We start from the raw sequence: 12630 nt of genomic DNA, 5'->3' as shown, positions 1-12630 counted from the left end.
CCCCCATGTAAAATGAAAAAACCTATGCTCAACTCCTGTACCGGCATCCTTCAAGCGGTGTCAAGGATCGCGGTGGCGGTGCTCACATGGGGTTATGATTTTACACGTGCTCAGCGTCCAATCACTACTGGCGTCTCCCTGACTTCAGACCAAACAAGTTAATCAACAAGAAGTGAGCACTGTGTCTCCGCTCAATTCCTGTTGAATAGTCGTTTGGTCCGAAGGTGGGGAGACAGAATCCGGCAGTGATTGGACGCGTGGCTTGCGCGACGTCACTTCAGCCTTGGTGTTCGGTACGGGAGTGAGTATAGGCTTTTTCTCTGACTCCTCATTGGGGGACACAGGACCATGGGTGTTATGCTGCCTATCCCTTGGAGGACACTAAGTAGATGCAAAAGCATAGCTCCTCCTCTGCAGTATACACCCCCTGGCCGGGCCAGGCAACCTCAGTTTTAGCTTAGTGTCTGTAGGACGCACATCTTTCAAGGTTTTGTTATTTGTTGAGGGCGACTGTTTCCTTTTGGGACCGATCTCCCAATACCATCAACGGGCGGGAACGTGAAGTGCTGCCTCCACGTACCCCCTCCTGCGACGCTGGATCCTGGGCTGCCTTTTACTGGACGACGGGTCCCACAGACACCAATTTTCCAGAGCCCAGGGCAGAGGCACAATTCTTCAGCCCCTCTTTGCAGGCACTGAGTTGAACATTGCACCTGTGTGGCCGGACACAGCAGGCTGACTCTGCTATTTCCACTGCCTGGACTGAGGCAGTGTTAAGGTGAGATCCCCCCTGACTGGTTTCCCAGACAAAGGGAGAAAAGACGGTGCAGGGAAGGCTCCCAGGACTACTGAATTTACAGTATTTATTATGAGAAAGTCCCTTGCTGATTGCAAGGAGGAGAGCCCCAGGGATCCTGAACACAGTGTTAATTTTTCTCTAGCTGCGTGCTGGCTGGAGGAGGGGGAAGTCCCTCGCTGTTTGCAGAAAATCCTGCACAGTTCAGTTAATTTACTGGTGGCGGGGGGAGGGCCCAGAGCTCAGGAACTCACTGTTTATTTGCTCTGCTTATTTGCTCTAGCTGCGTGCTCTGATTGCAGGAAAGCTGGCAGAGATAATCCACCGGTGACAAGCTGTGTGCTGACTGGAGGGAGGGGGAGAAACTGTCACAGAAGCTCCCTTCCCGCCGTTTTTTGCTACCAACAGCAGGGGGGCACACTGACTTCTTCTTGGCGCTCTTTTAGTGCTAAGCCCCGCCCCCCCCAGGAAAGCGTGCGAAGTTCTCCACAGAGCTTACTCCTTCCTGAGGACGCAGGGCCATCGGCTGATTCTGGTGAGGTACTTGCTTCACTTGTAGCTCTGCTGAGCATTGCTCCCCCTCCTGGCATACTCCTACTAGGAACATGCAGAATTCTAAGGGTACTAAGAGATTATTCAGCCTTCACTGTCTGCCACGCTGAGCTACCACGTAAACACACCTCTCTTTCTGTGAGTCCTGTGCCCCTATAGCCCCCCCCAAGTTCCCCCCCTACCCCCGCCGCAACCGTCAGCCCAGAGCCTAGGACTCCCAGCCCACCGGAATGGGCACAGTTTCTGTACCAATCCATGGAAAAACTGTCACAGAACCTGGTTCTGGCTATGCAATGTCGTCCTCCACACCCTTCTGGGCCCCTGGACGGAACGCAGCCTGAGGGTGCCCCTATGGAGAAGCCTTCTGAGGTAATCCGGGCACATGCTTCACCGGTTGCAGCGATCAGGAAAAGAGCACATGGCCGGGTGTCTCCAGCACTCTCTCATGGCCCCCAGGGCTCTCCCTCGGGAGCACACAGGGCAGGCTCTCCCACACGCTCCACGGCTTCTGAAGAGGTGGAGGAGGGAGAATGCTGTTTGTACCAGGAGGATTCCTTGGTTTCATCCTCCCCAGATGATCAAACTGCAATAGACTCCCTTATAGCAGCAGTCAACCAAACTCTGCATGTGGAGGACCCCCATCCACTGCCACTGACCATGCGGTCTACTTTAAGAGGGCAAGGAAACCCCCAAAAGGTTTTCGCTGATCACCCAGAGTTTCAGGATATCCTCACAAAGCAAAGGGAAAAGCCTGACAGGCGCTGTGCTAACCGAAAACTCATGGAGTTCCGGTATCCTTTTGCCTCACCTGCCCCTAAGGGCTGTGCCGGCCGATCCACCCTCGGTCGACCCCCCCCCCCCCCGGTCTCTCGCCTTGCCACAAAGACGCTCCTGTCTTTACCCGATGGTTCCTCCATCAAGGATCTGACAGACAGGTGGAGCACCTCGCCCGCTCTGCTTTTGAGGCTGCGGGTTCCTCCCTCTCGCCCTCCTTTGCCTCTGTGTGGGTCGCAAAGGCGATCTCGGTCTGGGCAGAATCCCTTAACACTTCGCTTGACGAATCCCAGTTCACTCATACCTTCACAGAGGTAACAGCTCAAATTGCCGCTGCGGCGGAATACCTCATGCAGGCATCCATGGACGCTGCTACCTGCGCAGCATTTGCCGCCTCAAATACCATAGCCATCCGTAGAGCTCTCTGGCTCCGACAATGGCGAGCGGACTCTGCCTCCAAGAAGTCTCTCACGGGCATCCCCTTTTTTCCAGACCGATTGTTTGGCGAACGTCTGGACAAGCTCATTTCTGACGCCATGGGAGGAAAGAGTACCTCCCTCCCCCAGCTGAAGTCCTGGACGACCTTCACCAGACGCCCACAGTCCTCGTTCCGCTCCTTCGGAACTCATTTGGTTGGTCGACATCCCGTGCTTTCCCCGCCACCAGCCGTGGACTATGCAGGGACCGGCCTTCTTAGCTCTCCCCGAAACCCACTTCGTCATGGCAGCCTAGACCGAAACAATCCAGGACTAGGGAGACTCATCCACGACATTTCCCCCCCCCCCCTCATGACTCCTTTGGCCCCCCCGGAAGACAGACTCATTGTAGGAGGTCGACTGCGGCTTCTTCAACACATCTGGGCTGCCGCCTCAGACGACAAATGGGTGCGAGACCTTGTGTCTTCCGGTTACCACATAGAATTTCGGACCCGACCCCTGAGTCAGTTCTTTCTCTCAAACCCCCCAAAGACTCGAAAACGACGCAAAGCTTTTTTCTCAGCAATCCACTCGCTCCAAACAGCAGGAGTGATAATACCTGTCCCGGACGACGAGAAGTTCAGGGGTTTTTATTCCAACCTCTTTGTTGTCCCCAAAAAGGATGGGTCAGTTCGACCCATCTTGGACCTCAAACACCTGAACAAACATGTGCATGTACGGAGATTCAGAATGGAGTCCCTAAGGTCCATTATTGCATCCATGGGACGCGTACCTGCACATACCCATCGCCCCAGATCACCAAAAGTTCCTCCGCTTCGCAGTTCAGGACTCCCACTTTCAATTTGTAGCTCTACCCTTCGGCCTTGCCACCGCACCAAGGGTCTTCACCAAAGTCATGGCGGCCGCCATGAGCGTCCTTCACGCCAGGGGAGTAGTCGTTCTCCCTTACTTGGACAACCTCCTCATCAAGTCCCCCCCTCCTTCCGCAACTGCTCAACCAGTGTATAGATCACTGTGGACACCCTATCCCGCTTAGGGTGGCTAGTGAATCTAGACAAATCATCCCCCGATCCCATCACGATCCATCACCTTCCTGGGCATGTCCCTGGACACCCGTCGGGGCTTGATCTATCTCCCCCTGGACAAGGCAATCGCTCTTCAACGAGCGGTGTGCTGCCTTCTACGTCCTCCGTCTCGCTCCATTCGATTCAGCATGAAGGTTCTCGGCAGGATGGTGGCGGCTATGGAAGCAGTACCCTTTGCTCAACTGCACCCCCGCCCACTGCAGCTAGCCCTTCTAGCGGCCTGGGACAAGAGCCCCTTCTCCCTGGACAGACATCTTCACCTGACGCCTTCAGTCAGGTACGCACTCCGCTGGTCGCTTCGGTTCTCATCCTTATCGAAGGGGAGATGTTTTCTCCCAGTGAACTGGCTGGTCCTGACCACGGACGCCAGCCTCCTTGGCTGGGGAGCAGTGTACCGGCACCACACTGCTCAAGGACGTTGGACGCCCCAGGAGTCTTCCCTAACCATAAACATCCTGGAAATCTGCGCGATCTTCCTAGCGCTCAGGGCGTTCTGCCCTCTGCTAGCGGGTCATCAGATTCGAGTCCAATCGGACAATGCGACAGCTGTAGCCTACATCAATCGGCAGGGGGACACTTTTAGCAAGGCAGCTTATCTCGAGGCCCACAGGATCCTCAGCTGGGCCGAATCGACAGGGTCAGTGATATCAGCGGTACACATACCGGGAGTAGAGAACTGGGCAGCAGACTTCCAAGTCGCCAAGGCCTAGCCGCCGGAGAGTGGTCTCTCCACCCAGACGTGTTCCTACACATCTGCACTCGCTGGGGTACACCAGACGTGGATCTAATGGCCTCAAGGTTGAACGCAAAGGTACCCGCGTTCATAGCCAGGTCACGCGATCCGCAGTCCATCGGCGCGGATGCTCTAGTCTGCTCCTGGTACCACTTCCGCCTGCCTTACCTATTTCCACCTCTACCTCTGCTGCTGCGGGTAATTAGGAAAATCAAGGCAGAGGGAGTCCCGGTGATGCTGATAGCACCGGACTGGCCCAGGCGCGCCGGGTACGCCAAATTAGTACAAATGCTCGTAGACGTACCGTGGCGCCTTCCAGACATCCCAGACTTGCTGACCCAAGGGCCCATTTCCTATCAGAACTCCAGAGCCCTGAAGCTGACTGCATGGCCATTGAGACCTGGGTATTAACAAGAGCAGGATTCTCCCCCGCGGTTATCTCCACCATAATCCGCGCCCGAAAGCCTGCTTCATCCCGCATTTACCACCATACGTGGAAAATCTTCCTTTCTTCGGCGCTCCATTGGGAGACCCAGACGATTGGGTGTATAGCTACTGCCTCCGGAGGCCACACAAAGTATTACACTAAAAAGTGTAAGGCCCCTCCCCTTCTGCATATACACCCCCCGTGGGATCACGGGCTGCTTCAGTTTTATGCTTTGTGCGAAGGAGGTCAGACATCCACGCATAGCTCCACTGTTTAGTCAGCAGTAGCTGCTGACTATGTCGGATGGAAGAAAAGAGGGCCCATACTAGGGCCCCCAGCATGCTCCCTTCTCACCCCACTTTTGTCGGCGGTGTTTGTTAAGGTTGAGGTACCCATTGCGGGTACGGAGGCTGGAGCCCACATGCTGCTTCCTTCCCCATCCCCCCTCGGGGCTCTGGGTGAAGTGGGATCTTACCGGTCTCCAGGCACTGAGACCGGGCTCCATCCACAGACCCGGAGAACCTGCTGGATATGGAGCTGGGTATCGTCAGGGACAGGGCCCTGCTACATTAAGGTACTCTGTGTCCCCGTACACATCGCGCACACACACACCATCATTGCTGGGAGTGCTAGTGCGCCGGGGACAACAGCGCGGAGCGCTTGTGCTATTATTCACTGCAGCTTAGCTGAGTGAATTTATGTGTTAGAAACTGCCGCGCCGGCCGCTGCGGGGTGTTTTACACTGTGGCGCGGCTGGGACTTGTGGTGCGCCGGGGACTTCCGCGCTGGCCGTGCACATAGGACGGCCGCGCTTATTACTCGAGTCCCCGGCTTGGCGGCCTAGTTTTCGCTTCGTTCCCGCCCCCAGCCCTGCCAGTCAGGGGAGGGGCGGGACGCTGTACAGAAAGTCAGCGCCGAGAGCTGGAGTCTGCTTTGCATTCTCCAGCCCCCTTCACTGGACACAGTGGGACGCCAGTTTCCCGCTCTTGTCTGGGGCACGCCCACGGCCCGCCCCTCTTCACAGGACGCCGGCGGCCATTCCTGCACGCAGTCTGGGCTGGAGAAGGGAGACAAGCTCTGGGCAACCAGTCACAGGATTCGGGCGACCACACACCCGCCTTTGTGCGGGCGGTAAGCAGCACCTGAAGTGCTGACCCCACTAATGCCATTTGTACTTTATGCCTAGATGGCTAGACTACAGCAGCAAAAAGCAAGGGTGCTAAGGCACGGGCTTTCTAGGCTGCTTGTATTGCATGTGCTGAAGTGTTCATTTGTACTTTATGCTGGTATGCTATACACTGCACTGTACGGTCGCTATTCTTGGCTATATACTCCTAGATGGCTGGACAACAGCAGCAAAAAAGCAAGGGTGCTAAGGCACAGGCGTTCTATGCTGCTTATACTGCATGTGCTGAAGTGTTCATTTGTACTTTCTGCTTGTATGCTATACATTGCACTGTACGGTCGCTATTCTTGGCTATATGCTTCTAGATGGCTAGACAACAGCAGCAAAAAAGAAAGGGTGCCAAGGCACAGGCTTTCTATGCTGCTTGTGCTGCACGTGATACTGTTACCACACGGCAGGTTCCACTGTCCCCATTGTGTGCAATGCTCCCCTGTACCACTTGGTCAGCCGGGGTCTCTGCTAGAGGTGGCCAAAGGAACCACCTGTGAACCCTGTCCAGGGACAGGGACGGAGTTGCAGTTTCGGCTGATAGATTGTCTGTGACCGTGACTAACATCTTAGAGACTTTGCAGTCCAGACGGACCATGGGCAATGTTGATACAATGCTCCCTGGCCGCCCTCATTTGGAACAAATCAGTGCTCCGGGGGGGTCCCATACATCCCAGGGCGCAGGCTCTGACACGGACGACAGTCCCAGACAGTCTGAGCGAGCTCGCTGGGAGCGGCACTCGGCTTCACCACTGGTTAGGGTCCCAGCAGGACTCTCTGTATGATGAGGCAGACGTAGCTGATCAGGACTCTGATCCTGAGACTGCTCTCAATCCGGATACTCCGGATGGTGACGCCATAGTGAATGATCTTCTAGCGTCCATCAAGGGAATGTTGGATATTTCTCCCTCAGCTCCTCCGGTGGAGGAGTCAGCTTCACAGCAGAAGAAATCCCTTTTCAGTATCTCAAGCGTATATTGAGTACTTTTCTGACCACTCTGACTTCAGAGAAGCAATCCGGAAACACCACACTTATCCAGATAAGCGTTCTCCAATCGTATTAAGGATACACGTTATCCTTTTTTCTCCCTGACGTGGTCAAGCGCTGGACCCAGTGTCCAAAGGTGGATCCCCCAATCTCCAGGCTTGCGGCTAGATCCATAGTTGCAGTGGAAGATGGGACTTCACTTAAAGATGCCATTGACAGACAGATGGTCCTCTGGTTGAATTCTGTCTATGAAGCTATCGGCGTGTCGGTTGCTCCGGCATTCGCAGCCGTATGGGCATTCCAAGCTATTTCAGCTGGTCTTGCGCACGTGGACACTGTCACATGTACATCTGTGCCGCAGATGGCGTCCTTAACCTCGCAATGTCTGCATTGCGACTTACGCTATTAATGCTGTCCTGCACTCTACGAGCCGTACGTCAGTGGCGTCCGCCGACTCCGTGGTTTTACGCAGAGCCTTGTGGTTGAGGGAATGGAAAGCAGATTCTGCTTCCAAAAAAGTGCTTAACCAGTTTGCCATTATCTGGTGACAGACTGTTTGGTGAGCGATTGGATGAAATCATTAAACAGTCCAAGGGTAAGGACTCTTCCTTACACCAGCCCAGATCAAACAACACCCAACAGAAGAAGGGACAGTCGAGGTTTCGGTCCTTCCCAGGCTCGGGCAGGTCCCAATTGTCCTCGTCCAAAAGGACTCAAAAGGCTCAGAGAGGCGCAGATTCCTGGCAGGCTCAATCACGCCCAAGGAAGGCAGCCGGAGGAACCGCTACCAAGGCGGTTTCCTCATGACGTTCAGCCCTCTCTCTCCGCATCCGCGGTCGGTGGCAGACTCTCCCGCTTTGGCGACATTTAGCTGCCACAGGTCAAAGACCGGTGGGTGAGAGACATTTTGTCTCACGTGTACAGGATAGAGTTCTGTTCTCGTCCTCCGACTAGATCTTCAGAACTTCCTCACCTCCCGACCGAGCCGATGCTCTTCTGCAGGCAGAAGGAGTGGTAATCCCTGTTCCTCCTCAGGAACAAGATACGGTTTTTACTCCAATCTGGTTGTGGTACCAAAAAACGACGGCTCTTTCCGTTCCGTTTTGGACCTAAACCTGCTCAACAAGCACGTGAAAACCAGGCGGTTCCGGATGGAATCCCTCCGCTCCGTCATTGCCTCAATGTCTCAAGGAGATTTCCTAGCGTCAATAGACATCAGGATGCTTATCTCCACGTGCCGATTGCTCCAGAGCACCGGTGTTGGCTACGATTCGTTATTGAAGAAGAGCATCTTCAGTTCGTAGCCCTGCCCTTCGGTCTGGCGACAGCCCCACGGCTTTTCACCAAGTTCATGGCAGCAGTGGGAGTAGTCCTGCACTCTCAGGGTCACTCTGTGATCCCTTACTTGGACGATCTACTTGTCAAGGCACCCTCTCAAGAGGCATGCCAACACAGCCTGAACGTGGCGCTGGAGACTCTCCAGAGTTTCGAGTGGATCATAAACTTTTCAAAGTTAAATCTGACACCGACCCAATCGCTGACATATCTTGGCATGGAGCTTCACACTCTCTCAGCGATAGTGCAGCTCCCGCTGGACATACAGCGTTCACTACAGACGGGGGTGCAGTCTCTCCTTCAAGGCCAGTCGCACCCCTTAAGACGCCTCATGCAGAGGCAGTCCCTTTCGCGCAGTTTCATCTGCGTCCACTTCTATAGGACATTCTTCGCCAATGGGATGGGAAGTCGACGTCCCTAGACAGGAACGTACCCCTTTTCTCAGACGGGCAAGGACTCTCTTCAGAGGAGTCCACCCTTCAGACCAATGTTCTGGAAATCTGGGCAGGGTATCTTGCCCTGCAAACCTTCCAGCAGAGGCTGGAAGGCAAACAGATCCGAATTCAGTCGGACAACTTCGCAGCGGTGGCATACATCAACCACCAAGGCGGAACACGCAGTCGGCAAGCCTCCCAGGAAGTTTGGCGGATTCTGATGTGGGTGGAAGACAGAGCATACACCATATCCGCAGTTCACATCCCGGGCGTAGAAAACTAGGAAGCAGACTTCCTCAGTCGCCAGGGCATGGACGCAGGGGAATGGTCTCTGCACCCGGACGGGTTTCAAGAAATCTGTAGCCGCTGGGGGAGGCCGGACGTCGACCTAATGGCGTCTCGGCACAACAACAAGGGCCCGATTTTCATGGCGCGGTCTCACAATCAAAGAGCTCTGGCGGCAGGCGCCTTAGTTCAGGATTGGTCGCAGTTCCAGCTACCCTATGTGTTTCCCCCTCTGGCACTGTGGCCCAGAGGGCTACGCAAGATCAGCTCCGATTGCCGCCGCGCCATCCTCGTCGCCCCAGACTGGCCGAGGAGGTCGTGGTACCTGCATCTGTGGCATCTCACGGTCGGCCAACCGTGGGCACTACCAGACCGGCCAGACTTACTGTCCCAAGGGCCGTTTTTTCCATCTGAATTCTACAGCCCTGAACCTGACTGTGTGGCCATTGAGTCCTGGATCCTAGCGTCTTCAGGATTATCTCAAGACGTCATTGTCACCATGAGACGGGCTAGGAAGCCGACGTCTGTCAAGATCTACCACAAGACGTGGAAGATATTCTTATCTTAGTGCTCTGCTCAGGGAGTGTCTCCCTGGACATTTGCATTGCCTACTTTTCCTTCCTTCCTGCAATCTGGTTTGGGAAAAGGTTTGTCGCTCGGCTCCCTTAACGGACGAGTCCCAGCGCTGTCTGTATTCTTTCAAAAGCGCATAGTACGACTTCCTCAGGTACGCACGTTCCTGCAGGGGGTTTGTCACATTGTCCCTCCGTACAAGAGGCCGTTAGACCCATGGGATCTGAACAGGGTACTAATTGCTCTCCAGGAGCCGCCCTTTGAGCCTCTGAGGGATGTTTCACTTTCTCGACTTTCACAGAAAGTGGCCTTTTTTGGTAGCGGTCACATCTCTTCAGAGAGTGTCCGAGCTAGCAGCGCGGTCATCCAAAGCTCCCTTCCTGGTGTTTCACCAAGACAAGGTAGTGCTGCGCCGGATTCCGGGGTTTCTCCCTAAGGTGGTATCCCCCTTTTCATCTCAGTCAGGATATCTCCTTACCTTCCTTTTGTCCTCATCCAGTTCATCGATATGAATTGGATTTGCATTTGTTGGATCTGATGAGAGCGCTCAGAATCTACATTTCCCGCACGGCGCCCCTGCGCCGCTCGGATGCACTCTTTGTACTTGTCGCTGGTCAGCGCAAAGGGTCGCAGGCTTCCAAATCCACCCTGGCTCGATGGATCAAGGAACCAATTCTTGAAGCCTACCGTTCTGCTGGGCTTCCGGTTCCATCAGGGCTGAAGGCCCATTCTACCAGAGCCGTGGGTGCGTCCTGGGCATTACGGCACCAGGCTACGGCTCAGCAGGTGTGCCAGGCGGCTACCTGGGCGAGTCTGCACACCTTCACCAAGCGTTATCAGGTGCATGCCTACGCTTAGGCGGATGCCAGCCTAAGTAGAAGAGTCCTGCAGGCGGCGGTTGCCTCCATGTAGGGAAGGGCTGTTTTTACAGTCCAAACTTGAGGTATTAATTTACCCACCCAGGGACTGCTTTTGTACGTCCCAATCGTCTGGGTCTCCCAATGGAGCGCCGAAGAAGGGAATTTTGTTACTTACCGTAAATTCCTTTTCTTCTAGCTCCAATTGGGAGACCCAGCACCCGCCCCTGTTCCTTCGGGATTTTTGGTTGTTCGGGTACACATGTTGTTCATGTTGAATGGTTTCAGTTCTCCGATGTTCCTTCGGATTGAATTGTTTAACCAGTTATTGGCTTTCCTCCTTCTTGCTTTTGCACTAAAACTGAAGCAGCCCGTGATCCCACGGGGGGTGTATATGCAGAAGGGGAGGGGCCTTACACTTTTTAGTGTAATACTTTGTGTGGCCTCCGGAGGCAGTAGCTATACACCCAATCGTCTGGGTCTCCCAATTGGAGCTAGAAGAAAAGGAATTTACGGTAAGTAACAAAATTCCCTTCTTCTTTGTCGCTCCTAATTGGGAGACCCAGACAATTGGGTGTATAGCTACTGCCTCCGGAGGCCGCACAAAGTACTACACTTAAAAGTGTAAGGCCCCTCCCCTTCTGGCTATACACCCCCCCGTGGGATCACGGGTTCCTCAGTTTTTTGCTTTGTGCGAAGGAGGTCAGACACGCACGCATAGCTCCACTGTTTAGTCAGCAGCAGCTGCTGACTATGTCGGATGGAAGAAAAGAGGGCCCATACAGGGCCCCCAGCATGCTCCCTTCTCACCCCACTTTCTGTCGGCGGTGTTTGTTAAGGTTGAGGTACCCATTGCGGGTACGGAGGCTGGAGCCCACATGCTGATTCCTTCCCCATCCCCATTAGGGTTCCGGGTGAAGTGGGACTTTACCGGTCTCCAGGCACTGAGACCGTGCTCCATCCGCAGCCCCTGGAGAAGCCGCTGGATATGGAGCGGAGTATCGTCAGGGACAGGCCCTGCTCCGTCAAGGTACTCTGTGTCCCCGTGCATACCGCGCGCACACCGCAGCATGGCTGGGTGTGTTAGTGCGCCGGGGACATCAGCGCTGCTGCGCTTGTGCCATTTCCTCACTACAGCTTGGCTGAGTGGGTAGACTTAGGGCGAACGGTCGCGCCGGCCGCTGGGGTCAGTCACACTGCGACGCGGCTGGGATTTGTGGTGCGCCGGGGACTTCCGCGCTGGCCGTGCATATATCACGGCCGCGCTTATTACTACAGTCCCCGGCTTTTGCGGCCTAGTTCGTCTCGTTCCCGCCTCCGCACCTGCCAGTCAGGAGGAGGGCGGGACGCCGTACAGAGCATCAGCGCTGAGGGCTGGAGTCTGTTTTACATACTCCAGCCCTCACACCAGGCACAGTAGGACGCAGTTTCCCGCACTTTGTTTGTGGCACGCCCACGGTCCGCCCCTCTTCACAGGACGCCGGCAGCCATTCCTGTCTGCACGCTGAGCTGGAGAGGGGAGCCTGGGAGACCCAGACACGGGATTCTACGATCTCATACCCGCTTTTCAGCGGGCGGTAAGCAGCCCTCAAGGGCTCACCCCCACTTGTGCCGTTGTGTACTTGGTATTTTGTGTTTGCAAATACTTTTCACTGTACGGTCGCTGGTGATTCTCGGCTATATACCCTCCTAGATTGCAAGGAGGCAACAGCATGTCGTCCGTTAAACGCAAGGGTGCCAAGGCACAGACTTTATATGCTGCCTGTACCGCATGTGGGGCTGCTCTACCGGCAGGTTCCACTGACCCCCATTGTGTGCAGTGCTCGGCCCCTGCAGCACTTGCTCAGCCGGGGCCTCTGCTAGACGTGACCCAGGGTGTACCACCTGTGAATGCTGTCCAGGTGACAGGAACGGAGTTTGCAGCTTTTGCTGATAGATTGTCTATGACGATGTCTAAGATTCTTGAAACATTGCAGTCTAGACCAGTAACTCAGACCACGGACACTGTTGAATCATTGCTCCCTGGTCCCCCTCAGCTGGAACACTTCCGGGCTCCGGGGGTGTCACATGCACCCCAGGGTGACGGCTCTGACTCGGACGACAGTCCCAGACAGCCTAAGCGGGCTCGCTATGAGGGGCCCTTAACTTCGTCTCACTGGTCAGGATCCCAGCGGGATGAA

The 12630-nt window shown here is 55.1% G+C and overlaps 1 protein-coding gene across 1 annotated transcript in view; it reads left to right on the top strand.

The window, feature by feature from the left end:
* STK31 (serine/threonine kinase 31) overlaps positions 1–12630 on the top strand; it is a 267725-nt gene that overhangs the window by 149002 nt on the left and 106093 nt on the right. The gene's annotated exons all lie outside the window — the stretch shown is intronic.

The sequence above is a fragment of the Anomaloglossus baeobatrachus genome, chromosome 6, assembly GCF_048569485.1.
Source record: "Anomaloglossus baeobatrachus isolate aAnoBae1 chromosome 6, aAnoBae1.hap1, whole genome shotgun sequence".
Taxonomy (NCBI): domain Eukaryota; kingdom Metazoa; phylum Chordata; class Amphibia; order Anura; family Aromobatidae; genus Anomaloglossus; species Anomaloglossus baeobatrachus.
This window is presented reverse-complemented; position numbering and strand designations above follow the sequence as displayed.